The sequence below is a fragment of the Caretta caretta genome, chromosome 3, assembly GCF_965140235.1.
Source record: "Caretta caretta isolate rCarCar2 chromosome 3, rCarCar1.hap1, whole genome shotgun sequence".
NCBI classification, from domain to species: domain Eukaryota; kingdom Metazoa; phylum Chordata; order Testudines; family Cheloniidae; genus Caretta; species Caretta caretta.
The window spans coordinates 161310735-161331337 of NC_134208.1; the positions used below are offsets into that span (position 1 = coordinate 161310735).

The window sequence follows — 20603 nt, forward strand, 5'->3', positions numbered from 1 at the left end:
TGTTCAATTAGAGTGAAACAGGACAAATCAATGAAATCTAGCTGAACTTGTTTCAAACAGCATGTTAGAAGAACACATTCTAATATACCAGAACATTTTAAAGATCATGATCCAGAGGTGAATTTTTGCACTGAACTACTTTCGGTTTGACACATGCTCTAATGTTCTACTAATTGTGGGAACACCACATACATGGTATTAATATAAAACCTTCAATAAAGGAAGAGCACCTTCATTTAGACACAGTGTAGTTAGTTGACTTATGAGAAACTGAAGGTAAAAAAAAAAATTAGAATAAAAACCTTTCCAACTGTATTTAACTTAACATAAATGAAGAGTGATTATATTTTCAACTAGAAGATAAATATTAAAATAATGATGTATTTGAATCTAATTCTTCCAAATTAAGGATGTGGAGGCATTAGTATGCAACATTTGTCAGTTCCATACGTTCATTAGAAACTGACCATTGACTTTTTTACAGATTCATCGATTCTAAGGCCAGAAGGAACCATTATGATCATCTTCTCTGACCTCCTGTACAACACAGGCCATAGAACCTCCCTAAAATAATTCCTAGACCATATATTTTAGAAAAACATCCAATCTTGATATAAAAATTGTCAGTGACGGAGAAACCATCACAACCCTTGGTAAATTATTTCAGTGGTTAATTACTCTCACCATTAAAAATTTACATCTTATTTCTAGTGTGAATTTGTCGCTAGCTTGAACTTCCAGTCACTGGATTGTGTTATACCTTTTTCTGCTAGACTGAAGAGCCCATTTTCAAACATCTGTTCCCTGTGTAGATTCTTATAGACTGTAATCAAGTCACCCCTTAACCTCCTCTTTGTTAAACTAAATAGAATGATCTTCTTGAGTTTAATCCATGTTGATTGCACAATTTTGATGCAGTCTCCACAGGCTTTACGAGAAGCTATAAAAATCAGTTCACAATAACCAGTGATAACACAGATACAACCATTTTGCCAAGGGAGAGCAAGTTTGGATTCTCCCTAATTAACTCAAACTCTTGGGACTAGAGTAGTTTTGGATTATTTCACATTCTTAGGAATCCTTAATTCAAACATTTAAAGAAATAAACATTTTTCTTATATGCAGAAAACCACTTTGAACTATATCAATGAATACCACATTTCTATATTTTTCTGTACATAACTGCATATTCCCCTTAAAAACAGAGAAAATTACACAGCCTTTACAAACTGGCACATGGAGAAACAAAAGAGTATAATACAATTCAAAGACACCAGGGAAAGAAAGGATGGTTCAACCATGTATAAAAGTTACAGAACGGTCATGCAGTAAAATTTAGGGCTTGTCAAACCTAAAATGTTATAGTGGCACAGCTGTGCGGCTGCACCACTGTAGTGTTTCAGTGTAGAAACTGCCTATACTGATGGGAGGGATTCTCCTGTCGGGGTAGGTAATCCATCTCCCCGAGAGGCGGTAGCTATGTTAACAGAAGAATTCCTCTGTTGACCAAGTGCTGTCTACTCTACACCAGCATGTAGCTACACCAGCGAGCAGTGTGTGGATTTTTCATGCTCCTGAGAAATGCAGCTATATCGATGTAGACCAGGCCTGACTGTAGATCAGTTTGGCACCAGCCATCCTCATAACAAGGCATGATGAACATTTAAAAAAAAAAAAAAATCAAGTATAATCATATAAATTGTGAACTCCTCATGAAGATTTCATGAGTTATTCAGACCTTCAACCATACTAATGTTACTACTACTTATTCATACCATATGGGTTTCTGCAAGAGCTTTTTTGTTTTAGTCAGAAGCAGGGTTATATCATTTTATCAGTTTGATCACTTTATAGCGCAATACATGCACAAGCCCACTTATAATCCAAATAAATGACAATATAGTATTTAGTAATTCCATGTAGATAAAGGAAAACTGATGTGTTTCATTTTAATACCTTAGGGTTACATTTTCCTTTACAGAACATATTACTGGCTATTTTGCTCCCCCGGCATGTGTCAAAATCCCTCAGTGAGTTCATCAGGAGTTTCAACAACACAGGAAGAGTTGAACAGATACCAGGAAAAGCAGTGCATGCATTAGAGAAGGAATTTAGCCTTTAGATTGCTAAGGAGGAAGTCTGGATGGTTCACATTAAGGGGATGTGGAGCTTTTTGACTCCAGAACAATCTGTATCCAGTCCTAATTTGTAGTGACTCATAGTTACTACCCTCTTACTGGCCTACGAGAAACTAGTTCATTCCAGTTTTTAGTGGACCTATATCCATATTAGAACACACACACAAAAGCCATAAACCTCACACCATTACCCTAAAAAGCACCCTTAGTAACAATGTCAGCATAGAGACCAAGGACTGAGTAAGCATAAAATTTAACTAACTTTTGCCGCTAGCCCTCTAGGTCAGGGCTGACCAGTTGGGGCAGTCATGCTTCTACTGCTGGACCTGCAAAAAACCTATGACTATCAATCCAAAATCTGTCTGAAGTCTGACAATGATGATTTTCAAAATGGTTTCTACAAATACACGTTACTGTCTGGTATCTCTGTAACAGTGAATGCTGGTCCTGTCTCAGGTCTTGTCTACACTTAAAACGCTACAGTGGCTCAGCTGTACCATGATAGCGTTTCAGCATAGACACTACCTATGCCGGTGGGAGGGCTTCTCGCACTGGCATAGGTAATCTACCTCCCCGAAAGGCAACCTAGCACTGTCTATACTGGGACTTAGATTGGCTTAACAATGCCACTAGGGGTATGGATTTTTTCACATCCCTAAAAGATATAGTTAAACTGACCTAATTTTCTAGTGTAGACCGGGCCTTGCACTCTACCACCATTTTACTGCTTTTCCCAGCAGCAGACTAGTCTGCAGTGCTAACAGTTTTGGATGAAGTGCTTCTCTGCATTTGAGAATGAATAAGAAAGAGCTGAAGCTTCATCTACTTTAAGTTCTAGAAAGATTTGCAGAGAAAAATAGATACTGTTCATGTTATGCCCTATTAAAATAGAATTTACCCTACAACAGCTTTGAAAAATCTCCAGCTTCTCCTGTGCATATTCAGCAGCTGAATATTTCCTTAGTTATAGAGCAAATATAACTCCCTGGTTCATTAGCCATTTTTATTTTGTTCAGTTTTTTTCAAATCTGACATTTTTCATAATATAAATCATAAATATTAAAATATAGTAGCTTGTCTTCTTTCTAAGCAAGTTCAGCAAATCCTATCTTTTACGAGCTTAATTTGTTAAATCTTAAAATGCTTTGCAATTTTGGGGCAGCTTAAAGTTTTGGGAGCCTTTATACAACTATAAAAAAACAAAACAAAACCCCCACACCTCATAAGTGTAATGTCCCTTTAAAAGAGTTATTTGTATTACAGCATGATTATGTCACTGTCTTGTGGATAATTTATTATTTCACTTTATAAATGCAAGTGTTATTGTAATTGTTTTCCTCTGTTCCTCCGCTCCCAAATCTCCACATATCATAACACTACACAACGTAATCTTTTGCACTTTAAAAATCCAACATCTTGCTTGGAAACAGCTTTGAAAAGTTGGCATATGGCCGACTTGCAACTGATACTACAGTTTAAATACCTTCCCAGCAAAGTTGCACATTAACTTCAAAATACTTTGGGATCAGCCATTAAAATGTTTTTGTTTCAGTTACAACACTAATGAAAACCAAATGTCTGAATATATTTTAAACTGGTCTAATGCACTAGGGATTTCACTTAAAAGAGAAAAGTCTGAATCAACTTCCATTTACCCAAATGAACACAGATTAGTCAGTACTACACTATGCAGATATATGGCCAAACACTTGGAGTAGGATTAAATAATTATGAAGAACATTTCAACCACAGATTAAATGAAGAAAGTCTGAGTAACTGGCTAAATTTGATCCTTCTCCTAAATCTTTTAGTTATGGTCTGCTAAAGCTATTGAGCTGCAAGCTTACAAAATTCCATTTACAAGTGGATTCAGGACCCTAAACCTCTGCTTTGCTAACATCTAAGCCATTGCAAAATACGTATTTTCACCTATCCAGGTAAGGCACATCAACTGATCTTGCTCTGTAAATTTAAGCATACCCTAAATATTTGCTTGCACAACGAAGACCTAACAGCTTTGAAGGAACCATATACCAGAAAAAAAAGTTTGTCTAAGCTGACCTCTTTATGGGAATGATTTCAAATACTGAATTTTAAGAAGTCAGACAGTGAGGACAACCAGAAAAATAGGATGTACCCCTAAAAGAGTGATTTTATGTACTGGATTATGAACCAGTAAAAGGAAAAGAAACAATTTTAACTTTAGGATTCCGGACTTGGGAGTTTCTACCAGAACTTCTTCAAATAATTATTTTGACAAGTTCCTATTAAGTGTTTAAAGGGTAGAGGGTAGTCTTTAGTTAAGGCATAGGACTGGATTTAGGAGATTCATTTCCTTGCTTTACCAGTGACTTCCTGATGACCTTGGCTTATCACTTTATATCCAAAACTCAGTACTCTGTGTATAAAATAAAATTAATTCTTCCCTACTTCAGAAGGGTTTTATGAAAATTAATGTTTGAGAATCTCAGATATCATGGTGACGGGCGCTTCGTAAACAGATTACCCAATATACTTAAGGCCATACACATATTTCTGAATATCAGTCCTTTCAGGCTACAGCAGAATTTCTCATTGTTGTCCAGATTACTTCCAATCTAATTCTATCTTTGAATTTTCACTTTAAATTAATGTATTTGTTGCATTCATTTCTTCAAGGTCATTCCCCGTAGCCCTCCCACCCCCCACAAAAAAGAGAACTGTTTAATTGTCCAGTGATTGTTGTTATTGCAGTCTTTTGGCTAATTAAAGAGAGCAATAGACAGAATACACAGTTAGCTTCTAGCATGCTCATCATATTTTGATGTGCGACATCTTTATCAAAGCCTCAGGAGTTACCAGGATTTGAGACGCATTTTAAATAACAATGAAATTAAACATAAGCTCTAGGAATAAAGAAGAAAAATTCAGTCCTGAGTCACACTACAGTAGGTCACATGCAGAAAAGAATCATTTCTTTCTATAGCAAAATGAACCGCTCTGTCATTGAAACTAATTAAAAAACCCAAACATTTAAAAAGTCAACTAATTAATGGTGAAGAGCTACATTTCCATTAATTTTGTTTTTTAAAAAAGTCAAGTATTTTTAAAAAGAAGAGTACTTCTCACCGTTGTAGCAATGCATCTCCAAAAGTCAACCTAAAAATTGCATTCCATAAACAATGAATACTTTGTGTAGGAGATTTAGCGCAAGCTATGAAATGCAAGTTACAAAATATCTTTTTTTAGCCAAGAATCAAGACAACCTGTTGACAATTTATTTCTTTTACAATTAAATTAGAAATTCTAACCTATTTCAATGCAAGCTATAATGATAATTGGATATGAATTGTAAAGCCTGAAGAAATACATTGTAGAAATGTAGAATTTCCCCTGAAGAAATACATTGTAGAAAACCCTGCAGGTACTTTTCCATAGCAAATAGTTTACACTTCTCTGAAAGAACCAAAAAAATCAGCACAAGCTATCCCAGGACTTATACCAATATCTAATTTTTCATGACATGCTCTGACAACTTTGTTGACTATGGTCCATATTTCAGAAGTTTAGAACATATACCACCTGTTTCCGACTAATATTCAAACTGTTTCTATTGTACAATCAACAACAGCTGCTGAAGGGTCTAAAATATCAAGGATTAGGAAGGGACAATTATTAATGGCTATATTATACTAAACAGGTCAAAAACTTTCTGCTAAAGATGTATATAGTTCACAAATGCATCAATACTTTCTGTAAATATATATGTACATTTAACACCGCTTTCTTCATTTTGTTCTTAAGACCATTTACTGGAATTCAAACTTTAGGGTTTTTTACCTGCAAGAACAGCAAATAGCTGTGCCGCTCTGATTGTGCTAAGGACAGCAGAGGAGGTGAGCTGTGCAGAACCCTGCATGTAAGCTTCCAGATCACTGCATGGTTAGGAAGTTCTTAACAGGGGATTTTCAAATTCTCGTGTGTGTAAATTAATACTTGTTATTAATCCAAAAGGCTGTACAATATCTTACTGTTAGAACATTTTTGTGGAGAGATTAAAAAGTCTGCAGCAACAACAGGAACTGTCTCACCCAAGCAGAGATGCTAAGCATGCACATTCCAAGTCAAGAAAGAAACCAAAAGATGGAGGCAAGTGAAAGTAGACAATTTAATCAAGTAAAATCTGGAAAGTAGCATCTGGCAAGAATTAAAGCAAGAATTTTGAGGTCATTTATCAAGTGGTTAATTGTTTAAAATAAAGTTTAGTACTTTGCTTAAAATACAAAGCATATTTATAGACTGATATATTCCCATCAGACTTTCAGAAGTGTGATGAACCATAAGAGCTTGTCTCCAGGTCAGATTTGTTGTAGATCATCTTGAAATCTTTCTCATTAAAAAATCTTACAGCCATACACAAAATGTTTTGTTACAAATCTTGCTCTTTAATACATGTCATAAAACCCACTTTGGAGGTGGGTTTACTTAGATGCAGGAGGAGCTTACTCACAGCAAAATATACATGGATACATCTGCATCCTGTACCAAGCGTTGCACATCTATCAGGTCTCCCACTAGTATCCAAAACTACTTTGCTGTCGACCTTGGTTGCCTATATATCTCATTCTGCTCTGGGGTCATCCTTACCGGATGTCACCTCACTGTTTAAAAGGTCATCCTCAGCCAAGTGCTGTCCTTTGTGATTCCATCATGAGGTGTTCACACATAGCTGTGCTATGCTTGTGATAACTCTCTAGTAATGCCTCATGCTGCTGTTTTGTAATCCCACACTAGGACTCTGGCTTTTTAGACCTCTGGAGATAGGAGCTTTATCCAGCCCAGCTGGCTGGCAGTAAACTGGTATGCAAGCAAGTATCATGGCTCTTGTTCAGTAAGGTGCACAACCAGAACACTTTCCAGTGTTGCAGTATAACAGAGGAGCTCCAGCTGGGACTACAGACATTCAAAGTACAATTTGTCTGAATAGAGAAGTAGCACAGTCTGACCTTACTATGAGGACCTTGACTGGATGTGTCACCATTGTACAAGTTTTTTGTTGTGAACAGTCTGACCGATCCACAATGACCTAGGTGAACCCTGAGCCAGATAATCATGAAGGTCCCAAACCACCTCCATTCAGAGCAGAAGGATGAGTCTGAACCACAGACACACACCCATACTGTGGATAAGATCAATTCCTGGAAGTATTAAAATGATACCGCAAAATACAACATAACAAGAGGGCAGGTTACACATGTTGGGAACTGTAAGGATGTCTCCATGTTGGCATAACTTTTCACTGATTCATGGGCTTTTAAACCCCACCCACAATGCTTAACGCAAAGGTGGCACTAGAGACTGCACAAATGCTGTTTCTTTTTATAGTAATAAAAACCCCACAGAAACACTGTGTAACCTTTCTATGTCCTGTCCCATACCCCCATCGCAGTGCTTATTAATCTTTCCCCCTCCACACAGTCTCCTCCCCTTCTTTCACAAAAATAGTGGAATTGCATAGCTTAACAAGAAAGGAGACTCAAAGTAAAGATGCTTACTGAAAATGATGGTTTTTTATTCTTTATTTTTCACCATGACAGCAGGATCAGGAAGAGAAGAAAAACACAGATAGAAATACACTGGACTATGGAGGGGAAGGCTACGTTACTAAAGCAAATGGCCTACTAACTTTGCACAGCAGTGTAGCAGCTCAATAAAATTTTAAAATGCTTATAAAGTTCATCTTTATTTATTATTCATATTGTTTACTAAAATAATTTGAAAGTGTGTTTTCATTCATGTTTGAATCTTAGACCCTCCTTTCATTGCAAAGCATCCAGTTAAAACCACCTTACTGGTACAATAATTCCATCAAAACAAGTACTATATTAAAAAGCATTGCATTACAAATTGCACGTACAATGCATTAAGAACAAAGAAATATGTGCAGTATTGTTATGACATGCCTTATACAACATACACATTTCTCATGAGTAGGAGCACAACATATTCATCACAATTATTCTACACATAGGCCACCTCCCTCACTGTTCAAAATGTTCACCATGTGTGCACATCCTACTCCCATTATGTGCAATGATCTCCGTTGTATGCACAAAGATTGTAAAATACACAGCTATCAGATATAATCAGAAGATGTCCCTCATCAGCATCCAGACCTGACATCAGGATCCTCCATCTACCTTTCGGTCTTCCAAAATGCACATTCCACAGTCTTTCTGCAACTACTCAGGATATAATTAACCAGTTCCTTTTGCCTCTCCAGTGACAGGCTTCTTAGGCCAGGAGAGCAGAGAGTAAACTACCTCCTAGAATGACTGGAGGAATGGCAATGCCATTAACGTTCATACAGACCATTGGTGCAAAAGTTCCATTTGTCATTACATGAAAATGTCCAAACCTTCTAAAAATCATGGTGTCATGGACCTTTCCAGATCACCCCACATAAATATTAGTGAACGTTCCACACCAATCAACCAAGCCATGCAGCACCACAGAGAAATAATCCTGTCTGTTGATGAACCCTGAAGTGGGAGGCAAAGAATGGGCACATGGGTCCCATCAGTGTCCCCCACACAATTAAGGAACCCGAATCATGCAAAGCCATTAATAGCCACCAGCACATTGCCTAGAATTATGACCTAGAAGGACAGCACCTTCTTGATTGTGGTGTACACCTCCACTGCAACAGCCTGATGCTTGATCTACCAATGCCAAACTGGCTACTAACTGATCAGTAGCAGTCAGGGGTGGCGAGCTTCCACATGGCAAGAGCGACATGTTTCTCCATGTTGAGGGAAGCTCTCATGTACATGGTCTACCACTGCAGCTCCAGGGGCAAGCTCTGCACACAGTTCTAGGAAAGTAGCTTTTGACATCTTGAAGTCATGCCACCACAGCTGGTTATCTCAGGTCTGCAGCACTATCCTGTCCCACCAGTCAGCACTACATGGCAAAGTCAAAAAGCAGTGTCCTGAGCGAGTCTGCACCAGTAAAAGCCGAGGAAGTGTGATTGTTTTCAGCCTCCTCCTCCTCACGTTCCCTTATTATTCTGGTTGTACAGCCATTGCACAACTTTAGATATTATACCAGCAGTCTTTATATACGTGACAACAAGGACTGCAGTGCCCAACAACACTTCCTCCATGCGGACAGTGCTTTAAAAGTGGCACCAGATCACAGAAACAAGAAGGTTGATGGGGTGAAACAAGATGAAACATAGACGTTATTCTGTTTGACCACAAACCCCAGAATTCCATTGCTTTCTGGCAAAAAAAAAAACAAAACAAAAAATCCCAGAAGGCATGCAGCAGAGTGGCAGAACAATGATGCGATGTCTGACCAGAATACTGTGTTCATTGCAAAACAGTGCTGTAATGGATGACCACAAAGATATGAAGCAACATTCTGACTGCACATTAATTTCTGTGCAAATTCTGCATGTGCAGTGGCACAGAATTCCCTCAGGAGTAATTTAACTGGGTTGAAGGATAACAATGCAGGGTGTGGAAATTAACTGTGCAACAGTTGTTGCGCATCACTTAACATGGATAAACAAAACCTGCACCAAGTTAAAAATGTAGACATACTCTCAGTTGCTTTCTCTCTTCTGTAGCCTTCCTGCATTCTAAACATAGTTGGAAGCTGAAACAGTCATAACAAAAGGCTATTTGTGCCTTTTCAGAAGGTTCCAGGTCACATTTACTAAAAATCTAGAAGTTATCTTTGCACTTACTGCGAACAGTTGTGTCACTGTGCTCACAACAATCCAATCAATTTAATTTGTTTGTATAGTTTAGCTTTTCTCCTCCATCAAAGCCAGAAGATAGAATTTCAATACTGAACTTAACGTAAAAACATTTAGCAGCAATTTTATCTCCCAAAAGGGGGCAAAAGGAGAAAGACAGCGAACAGGTGAAACTCTCTAGTGTTGACACACGTGAACACCTTGTCCCATCTTACAAAGAACAATTCGTGTTGCAAGAACATTGAAAACTTTTTACAGTGTCACTCAAATTAAGAAGTTGAGCCTGGGCTATTGTGACCTTTTAGCTAGATGCCAACCATCTCTACCCTCACTACAAACACCAGCTAAAGGAATTCTCTACTTCAAACTTCCAACTAAATTTCTACCAATAGAAGCAGCAAATGTCATTAAGAAGCTCAGTTGGTTGCAGCATGAGACTAGTACTCATCCATCCCAAACATGTCACCTCTCAAACACACTTGCTGTCTGCCACTCTAGGGAAAGGAAGACCCAATAAATTTCTTAACTCTGTGATAAGTTTGAACAGTAACTGTACAAGACAATAAAGGCCACAGAGACTCAGTGTACTGTAGTATGATTCTACAACTACCCCACCTCACAAAAAAAAGATTTTGTGCACCCAAAACCATTATCAAGTTACTTCTAAGGATATGTCTACACTGGAAACTTCAAAGCGCTGCCATGGGAACGCTCCCGCTGCAGCGCTTTGAAGTGTGAGTGTGGTTGCACATGAGCGCTGGGAGAGAGGTCTCCCAGCGCTCCTGGTACTCCACCTCCACGAGGGGATTAGCTCCGAGCCCTGGGAGTGCGGCTCCCAGCGCTTGGAGCCTTTCTACACTAGCGCTTTAAAGCGCTAAGACTTGCTGTGCTCAAGGGGGTGATTTTTCACACCCCTGAGTCAGCAAGTTAGAGTGCTATAAAATGTAAGTGTAGACATACCCTAAGTTTCAGTTCTCTGAAAACCTGAAGACATACTTACAAAATACTCAGATAGTTTTAACGAGACAAAAGGTCCTTGATTAATGATCCCACCCCACTGCGTGAATGTCTTCAATTCCCATTAAGGAAGTTTAACTGCGCTTTATAGGCCAACACTTAACATTTAGAATGGGACTGGGAAAACACTTATTTTGTGCATTCCCTGTAGGATGCCAATACAAAGCATTTTGGATTAAATGAGTAGTCTTCCCAAAGGTCAGTATAGTTAAATAGGTCACTGCACTGACTCAGGGAGAGAGGAGGAAAAAAGCACAACAGAACTAAGAACATAAGGCAGGCCATACTGGGTCAGACCAATGGTCCATCTAGCCCACTATCCTGTCTTCCAACAGTTGCCAGTGCCAAATGCTTCAGAGAGAATGAACAAAAAAAGGCAACTTTCAAGTGATCCATCCCCTGTTCTCCAGTGCCAGCTTCTGGCAGTTGGAGGCTTAGGGATATCTAGGGGCAAGGGGTTGCATTCCCAGATCATCCTGGCTAATAGCCACTTATGGATCTAAACTCCATGAACGTATCTAAATTCTTTTTTGAAACAAGCCCAGGCATACTTTTAGCATTCACAAAAGCCCTGGCAAGGGGTTCAACAGGTTGGCTGTGCATTGTGTGAAGAAATATTTCCTTCTGTTTGTTTTAAATGTACTCCCTATTAATGTCACTGGGTGACACCTGGTTCTTTTGTTGTGTGAAAGGGTAAACAACACTTCCTTATTAACTTTCTCCACACCAGTCAACATTTTATAGATTTCCGTCATGTTCCCTTTAGTGGTCTCTTTTCTAAGCTTAACAGTCACAGTCTCTCTCTCTCCTCATCGGAAAGCTGTTCCAAGCCCCTATTCATTTTTGTTGCCCTTCTCTATACCTGTTTCAATTCTAATATATATTTTTTGAGATAGGGCACCCAGAAATGAACACAGTATTTAAGGTGTGGGCATACCATGGATTTATATAGTGCCATTGTGATATTTTCTGTCTTTTTATCTATCCCTTTCCTAATGGTTCCTAACATTGTTGGCTTTTTTGACTGCTGCTGTATTTTGAGCAGATGTTTTCAGAGAACTATCCTTAGGGACTCTAAGATCTCTTTCTTGAGTGGTAACAGCTAATTTAGAACCATCATTTTATACATATAGCTTGGATTATGTTTTCCAATGTTCATTACTTTGAATCATCAACAATGAATTTCATCTGCCCTTTTGTTGCCCAGTCACCCAGTTTTGCAAGATTCCTTTGTAACTTTTCTCAGGCAGCTTTAGACTTAACGGTCTTGAATAATTTTGTATCATCCTCAAACTTTGCCACCTCACTGTTCACCCCCTTTCCAGATCATTTATGAGAATGTTAAATGGCATTGGTCCCAGGACAGATCCTTGGGAGACCCTGCTATTTACCTCTCTCCACTGTGAGAGCTGACCATTTATTCTCACCCTTTGTTTCCTATCTTTTAACCAGTTACTGAGCCACGAGAGGACCTTCTCTCTTATCCCATGACTGTTTACTTTGCTTAAGAGCTTTGGCGAAGGACCCTTGTAAAAGGCTTTCTGAAAGTCCAAGTGCACTATATCAATGGGATCCCCCTTGTCCACATGCTTGTTGACACCCTGTCATAAATATGAAGGGAAGGGTAAACCCCTTTAAAATCCCTCCTGGCCAGAGGAAAAATCCTCTCACTTGTAAAGGGTTAAGAAGCTGGGATAACCTCGCTGGCACCTGACCAAAATGACCAAAGAGGAGACAAGATACTTTCAAAGGCTGGGGGGAGGGAAAAACAAAGAGTCTGTCTGTGTGATGCTTTTGCCGGGGACAGAACAGGAATGGAGTCTTAGAACTTAGTAAGTAATCTAGCTAGATATGCATTAGATTATGATTTCTTTAAATGGCTGAGAAATTAAGCTGTGCTGAATAGAATGGATATTCCTGTCTGTGTGTCTTTTTGTAACTTAAGATTTTGCCTAGAGGGATTCTCTATGTTTTGAATCTAATTACCCTGTAAGGTATTTACCATCCTAATTTTACAGAGGTGATTCTTTTTACTTCTATTAAAATCCTTCTTTTCAGAAACTGAATGCCTTTTCATTGTTCTTAACATCCAAGGGTTTGGGTCTGTGGTCACCTATGCAAATTGGTGAGGATTTTTACCAAACCTTCCCCAGGAAGTGGGGTGCAAGGCTTTGGAGGATTTTGGGGGGAAAGACGTTTCTAAACAACGCCTTCCTAATAAATAAACCCAGATAAACGTTTGGTGGTGGCAGTGGAAGTCCAAGGGCAAAGGGTAAAATAGTTTCTACCTTGGGGAAGTTTTAACCTAAGCTGGTAAAAGTAAGCTTAGGAGGTTTTCATGCAGGTCCCCACATCTGTACCCTAGAGTTCAGAGTGGGGAAGGAACCTTGACATACCCTCAAAGAATTCTAATATGATTGGTGAGGTATGGAGTTCCCTTTACAAAAGCCATGTTGACTCTTCCTCAACACAGAGTGTTCATCTATGTATCTTGTTGAAACTATAGTAAACAACAGAATTATCAAACTGCCTGGAACTGAAGTTAGGCTTATCAGCTTGCAATTGCCACATCACCTCTGCAGCAGTTTTTAAAAATTGGGCTTATATTAGCTATCCTCCGAAAGCTGATTTAAAGGGATCAATTACATACCAGTTAGTATATCTGCAATTTCATATTTGAATTCATTCACTACTCTTGGCTGAATACCATCTGGTCCTGGTGACTTATTACAGTTTAATATATCAAGCTGTTCCAAAACCTCCTCTACTGACACCTCAGTCTGGGACAGTTCCTCAGATCGGTCACTTTAAAATGGTTCAGGTGTGATAATCTCCCTCATATCCCCTGCAGTGAAAACTGATGAATAGAATTTGTTTAGCTTTTCTGCAGAGGTCTTGTCTTCCTTGAGCGCTCTTTTAGCACTTCTTCATCCAGTGATCCCCACTAATTGTTTGGCAGGCTTCCTGCTTTTGATGGAATTAAAACATTTTGCTGTTAGTTCGTGCCTTTTGCTAGTTGCTCTTCAAATTCTTTTTGGCCTGCCAAATTATATTTTTATACTTGACTTGCCAGAGTTTATACTCCTTTCTACTTTCCTCAGCAGGATTTGACTTCCATTTTTTAAAGGATGTCTTTATGCCTTTAACTGCCTCTTTTACTTTGTTGGTTAGCCATGAGGTTAGCCCCGCCTCCTCATCAAGGCATCCTAAAGAGGTTAGGAATCAAAGGATAGCAAGCTAGAGCCTCATTAGGAAGCTTTCAGCCTAGCCTAGCAAGAATCTGGGCTCAGCACACAGCCCCCTAAAGAGACCACACTATAAAATTCAATCAAGCAGGCAAATGGCAAGCAAGCACATGACAAAAAACTAAGACAACAAAAAGAAAAAGGAGTACTTGTGGCACCTTAGATACTAATCAATTTATTTCAGCATAAGCTTTCGTGAGCTACAGCTCACTTCATCGGATGCATACTGTGGAAAGTGTAGAAGACCTTTTTATACACACAAAGCATGAAAAAAATACCTCCCCTCACTCCACTCTCCTGCTGGTAATAGCTTATCTAAAGTGATCACTCTCCTTACAATGTGTATGATAATCAAGGTGGGCCATTTCCAGCACAAATCCAGGGTTTAACAAGAACGTCGGGGGGGGGGGGGAGGAAAAAACAAGGGGAAATAGGCTTGAATAGAGACTGGGAGTGGCTAAGTCATTACGCAAGGTAACCTAAGTTAATTGTATCCAATTTGCAAATGAATTCCAGTTCAACAGTTCTCACTGGAGTCTGGATTTGAAGTTTTTGGTTGTAATATCGCAACTTTCATGTCTGTAATTGCGTGACCAGAGAGATTGAAGTGTTCTCCGACTGGTTTATGAATGTTATAATTCTTGACATCTGATTTGTGTCCATTTATTCTTTTACGTAGAGACTGTCCAGTTTGACCAATGTACATGGCAGAGGGGCATTGCTGGCACATGATGGCATATATCACATTGGTGGATGTGCAGGTGAATGAGCCTCTGATAGTGTGGCTGATATTATTAGGCCCTGTGATGGTGTCCCCTGAATAGACATGTGGGCACAGTTGGCAACGGGCTTTGTTGCAAGGATAGGTTCCTGGGTTAGTGGTTCTGTTGTGTGGTATGTGGTTGTTGGTGAGTATTTGCTTCAGGTTGGGGGGCTGTCTGTAGGCAAGGACTGGCCTGTCTCCCAAGATTTGTGAGAGTGTTGGGTCATCCTTCAGGATAGGTTGTAGATCCTTAATAATGCGTTGGAGGGGTTTTAGTTGGGGGCTGAAGGTGACGGCTAGTGGCATTCTGTTATTTTCTTTGTTAGGCCTGTCCTGTAGTAGGTGATTTCTGGGAACTCTTCTGGCTCTATCAATCTGTTTCTTCACTTCCGCAGGTGGGTATTGTAGTTTTAAGAATGCTTGATAGAGACCTTGTAGGTGTTTGTCTCGGTCTGAGGGGTTGGAGCAAATGCGGTTGTATCGCAGAGCTTGGCTGTAGACGATGGATTGTGTGGTGTGGTCAGGGTGAAAGCTGGAGGCATGTAGGTAGGAATAGCGGTCAGTAGGTTTCCGGTATAGGGTGGTGTTTATGTGACCATCGTTTATTAGCACTGTAGTGTCCAGGAAGTGGATCTCTTGTGTGGACTGGTCCAGGCTGAGGTTGATGGTGGGATGGAAATTGTTGAAATCATGGTGGAATTCCTCAAGGGCTTCTTTTCCATGGGTCCAGATGATGAAGATGTCATCAATATAGCGCAAGTAGAGTAGGGGCGTTAGGGGACGAGAGCTGAGGAAGTGTTGTTCTAAGTCAGCCATAAAAATGTTGGCATACTGTGGGGCCATGCGGGTACCCATAGCAGTCCCGCTGATCTGAAGGTATACATTGTCCCCAAATGTAAAATAGTTATGGGTAAGGACAAAGTCACAAAGTTCAGCCACCAGGTTAGCCGTGACGTTATCGGGCATAGTGTTCTTGACGGCTTGTAGTCCATCTTTGTGTGGAATGTTGGTGTAGAGGACTTCTAATCCATAGTGGCCAGGATGGTGTTATCAGGAAGATCACCGATGGATTGTAGTTTCCTCAGGAAGTCAGTGGTGTCTTGAAGGTAGCTGGGAGTGCTGGTAGTGTAGGGCCTGAGGAGGGAGTCTACACAGCCAGACAATCCTGCTGTCAGGGTGCCAATGCCTGAGATGATGGGGCACCCAGGATTTCCAGGTTTATGGATCTTGGGTAGTAGATAGAATATCCCAGGTCGGGGTTCCAGGGGTGTGTCTGTGCAGATTTGATCTTGAATAGGTCAGAATATGAACAAGAGGCTGCTCAGCACCTCTCCAACACCACTTTCTACAAGCCATTACCCTCTGATCCCACTGAGAGTTACCAAAAGAAACTACAGCATTTGCTCAAGAAACTCCCTGAAAAAGCACAAGATCAAATCCGCACAGACACACCCTGGGGGGAGTGAGAAAACCTGGATTTGTGCTGGAAATGGCCCAACTTGATTATCATACACATTGCAAGGAGAGTGATCACTTTAGATAAGCTATTACCAGCAGGAGAGTGGGGTGGGGTGAGGTATTTTTTCATGCTTTGTGTGTATAAAAAGATCTTCTACACTTTCCACAGTATGCATCCGATGAAGTGAGCTGTAGCTCACGAAAGCTTATGCTCAAATAAATTGGTTAGTCTCTAAGGTGCCACAAGTACTCCTTTTCTTTTTGCGAATACAGACTAACACGGCTGTTACTCTGAAATAAGACAACAAACTCACTCCAAGGGTCACATAGTTGCTCCTCCTTCACCTGGAGCACTCCTTCACAAAACTCTCATTTGCTGCTCCTGTTTGCTAGCTAACTGTCATGTATTGCTTCTAGCCCAATTAGGTAGTGCATGGGTGCAGACCCTGGACTTTCAAAACACCTATTTTTTCCTCAGCTGAGAGTATGAAGACATCTGCAGCCAACTAAATTATTCCAAATGCTCAAATATGGGCTTATACCTTTCATGCAAAAGGTGCCCTTGAAAAAGGGAGGCAGCTACAGAAAAGTCAGATTAATAATACAAATTAAAAATACCTCCAAAATATTGGTTCTGTGCCCTAGTTGGCTCATTGAAGCTGTTTATCTGGTTTACTGGCTTGAGATAAGGAGTCACCATGGGAACTATAAAAAGAAGAGGGACTAAAAGCAACAAGAGCTAAACCGAAAAAAGCAACTATTACACACACCAATATAACTATATCTGCTTAAATACACATCCTTGCTTATACTGGTATGAATCTCCCATGTAGACAAGCCCTAAATGTGACAGAACTGTAGCTCTTCAAATATTCTGTTGCAAGGTTTGGCAGATTTTTTTTACATATTGCCATAGTAGGCCAACTGAAAATATGCACTGCATTCTGCAGAAGTCTTCAAAGTAACAAGGGAAATATCCTGGAGCGAATTTTTTTTTATCATTTAAAAAAAAACACAAAAACAGGTAAAGATAATTAGAAAAACTTTTGCCATCATGGTAAATGTTACAACTATAGTGGTTTTTAGCTAGCAAAATCTTAACTACTCATTCTCTGCAGCTAAAAAGCCAAAGAAGGAAGTTTTAAATATACTTAGTCTCACGTCTTCACTATGTTGGATATTAATTCATTTTTTCTGCATAAAAAGGTTTATTGGAGGACTTTTAATCTTTAAAGAGCTGGACAAAATTAATTCTCACAGCATCCATCTGAGGCATTAGCCACATTCTATAGGAGGAGAAGAGAGGCAGATAAATTAAATGACTTGCCTAAGGCCACACAGTAATTTAGTGTCAGAGTTGAGATTAGCTTTCAGGGGGTTCTGTCTCCCAGGCCTAGTCTCCCTCCAGCGATCCATATTGTCTCTTATTTTTGCATCTTTTACTTTTAATTGTTAGTTCACGACAAAAAGACCAGCATTTGCAAATTAAGAGATGGTTATATTTCATATCTCAACTCCAACCAGAACAATAAGTAAATCAGACTTAAACCTTGAAATTTGACGTATTGTACCCAACATAATTTGACGAGAGATGTGATTTTTCAAAGGCAGCTCTGGGGGTCAACTTGCTCTGGGGGTCTGCAGTGCAGCAGCAATGTGTACCTCACTCATTGATCCCAAGATACCATTTGTTTGTATAAAGCAGCAGTGTGGAGTTTCAGTAGAAGGTTTCAGTAGAAGGTTCTTGTCCTGTCCTGCTAGCTGGAGGAAAGATGCAGTAGTTCTCTTTGAGAAGGAGGGAGTAGGAATACCAGATGTATAATAAAGATGTGACACTTACTCAGATACCCAAGGCCCAACATCATCACAAGAGGAGAAAATGCATGATGAGGACTTGAGATTAACAGCCACCATTGTATCCTTTTTATTTATATTTGTTGCAATGAGCCGTATTCTTATTATATGTACAGTGAAAAAGAAGAAAAGGCCTTGAGCTCAAAGAGTGCATCGTAGTATGCCCATTGCAATTCAGATATAGTGAAATTTGATTTAGAGAGAAGTTGGCTGGTGAAAAAAGAAAAAAGTGATTTCAAGACAAAAGAGTCACTAAAACTCAAGATGTCTATTAAATACCTGTTTTATTGCATAATGAATTCCATTATACAATATTTAAACCAGACCAAGATTAAACCTTGAAATTTCTGAAGAATGGAACTTTCAGAATTCTGCATGACCTACCTTTAGATCAATGTCACAGCTCCGATCTCAGCTGAAATGTGCCGTTTCCCAACGTCGTAAAACTCACGCTTTGAGACAGTTAAGAGTACAAAGCCAAGATCCTGTGCCAATTGCTTTTAGATACCTAAAAGGGAAAACAGTATGCATTTAGTCATACAATTATACACAAGAGGCCTTTGATTGTTACTATTTATAGTACTAAAAAATTATCTCTGAAGTTCTTTTTCCTCCAAAGTATGCACAAAACCAGTCAGAGTCTACAGGTATACAAAAGTTGTGTGGGAAATGGTTTTGCCATGTTGGGAAATTTTTTAATATTGAAAACAGTTTTCCCTTTCCAAATTGGGAGAAGATCAAAATCTTGAAAAATTTCAGATTGAAACTAAAAAAACTCACAGTTCATTCAAACATAATTTCATTTAAATACTTTTGAAATGTTTTGACTTTTATTATTAATTTAAATTTTACTATAAATTAACTTAAATTTCAAAACAAAGGTATTTCAAATCGAAAGATGGAACTTCTGCTTTGAAAGTGCCAAAACAGGACATAATAACAAATTAAAAAACTTTTGACATGGAAATGTTTAGTTGAAGAATTCCCAGCCAGCTCTACTTATGACAACTGTTGATCTAGTCATCTGCACCATAGTAAACTAAGTGCTCAACAGCTCAATAACAGCAAGCAGTCTTCATATGCGACCAGTCTACTTTGGTACAAGGAACTTGTTAAATAAAGCTACTAAAAATATTTGGCCTTGCCTGAATACTGTAATAGTACATTTCTGTTCTACAAACTCATACTAACTAAAGGACTGAGTTTAGGTTATGTCACTAAACTGAACAGCATTGGTATCAGTTTCAAAACAAGTACTGGCATCCTGGGCAGGAGGAAGCATGTGCAGTCATACTATAACTTTTTTATTAATTATTATTATTAATAGCTAAATTACTTAATGTTAACTTACTGAAGATTTACGAATTAATAACCAATACAGATTCAAATACACAAAGAAGGGCAAGGGGATGAGAAGTGGAAGAGTTAAAACTTCAAAAAGGGAAAAAATTGCCACATCATTTTCTTATTGAGTGAAACAGTGCAAGCAATACAGATACATGTTAGTCTTTTCCCATATGTGTTAATTAAACATGAAACTCTTTCCTCCCACCCCCAACTGGGACAATCTCAAATAAGGCAACTTCAGAGCAATTAGTGCCCAGTAAGAAACAGTTATCTTCAGTTTCACAATTGAGATTACATTTTAACAACACAACACTGTTTTCTTTTGCATAATTTTATTATTGATACAACACTCATCATATGAGCCCACAATAATAAAAGGAAGAAAACTGATCACAGAAGTGTGAAATAAAGGGAGACCTTACATACAGTCAGCCTTGATATTAACTCTAGCTGGGGACCTTAGCAAAGCCACATAACCTTCTGGTGACATAGCTCAGCCTTAGATGAACTACTCAAGGTTAGCACCATTATCAGTTAAAATATAGTGAACTTTGGACATCTGATAGCCAGGCAGCTGTTCACATTACCCTGCTTACAAAAAAGAACGAACAATACTGCAAGACACAGTGGACAGGCAGGAACTTTGTTGGCCAAGTTTATATATTGGTAAAAATTACTGGACTCCCAGAGCAGAGAGATGTCTTAGGGCTTTTGACACTTAGGGCATGGCTACACTTGCAGATGTAGAGCGCTTTGAGTTAAACCAGTCTTCGGAGAGTGCAGTAGGGAAAGCGCTGCAGTCTCTCCATACTGACAGCTGCAAGCAAACTGCCGTGGCTACATTCGCAGCACTTGCTTCAGCATTGGGAGCGGTGCATTATGGGCAGCTATCCCACAGAGCCCCTCTTCCCATTCTGGCGCTTGTGGGAAGGGGGCAGGGGATGCAGGGCATTCTGGGTCCTGTCCCAAAGCCCCATGATGCATCGGTTCACATCCCAGCAATCCCTGTGCTTCCATCCACATTTGGCGCCATCTTT

The 20603-nt window shown here is 39.3% G+C and overlaps 1 protein-coding gene across 11 annotated transcripts in view; it reads right to left on the reverse strand.

Annotated features, from left to right (window-relative positions):
- Positions 1–20603, reverse strand: part of DISP1 (dispatched RND transporter family member 1) — a 174402-nt gene that overhangs the window by 137219 nt on the left and 16580 nt on the right. For 10 of the 11 annotated variants that reach the window (XM_075127069.1, XM_075127066.1, XM_048843273.2 and 7 more), the window contains one exon: positions 18604–18727. The exons of the other annotated variant lie outside the window; for it this stretch is intronic. The gene's annotated coding sequence lies outside the window, so the exon portion shown is untranslated. The remainder of the gene's footprint in view (positions 1–18603; positions 18728–20603) is intronic. 11 annotated transcript variants of the gene reach the window in all.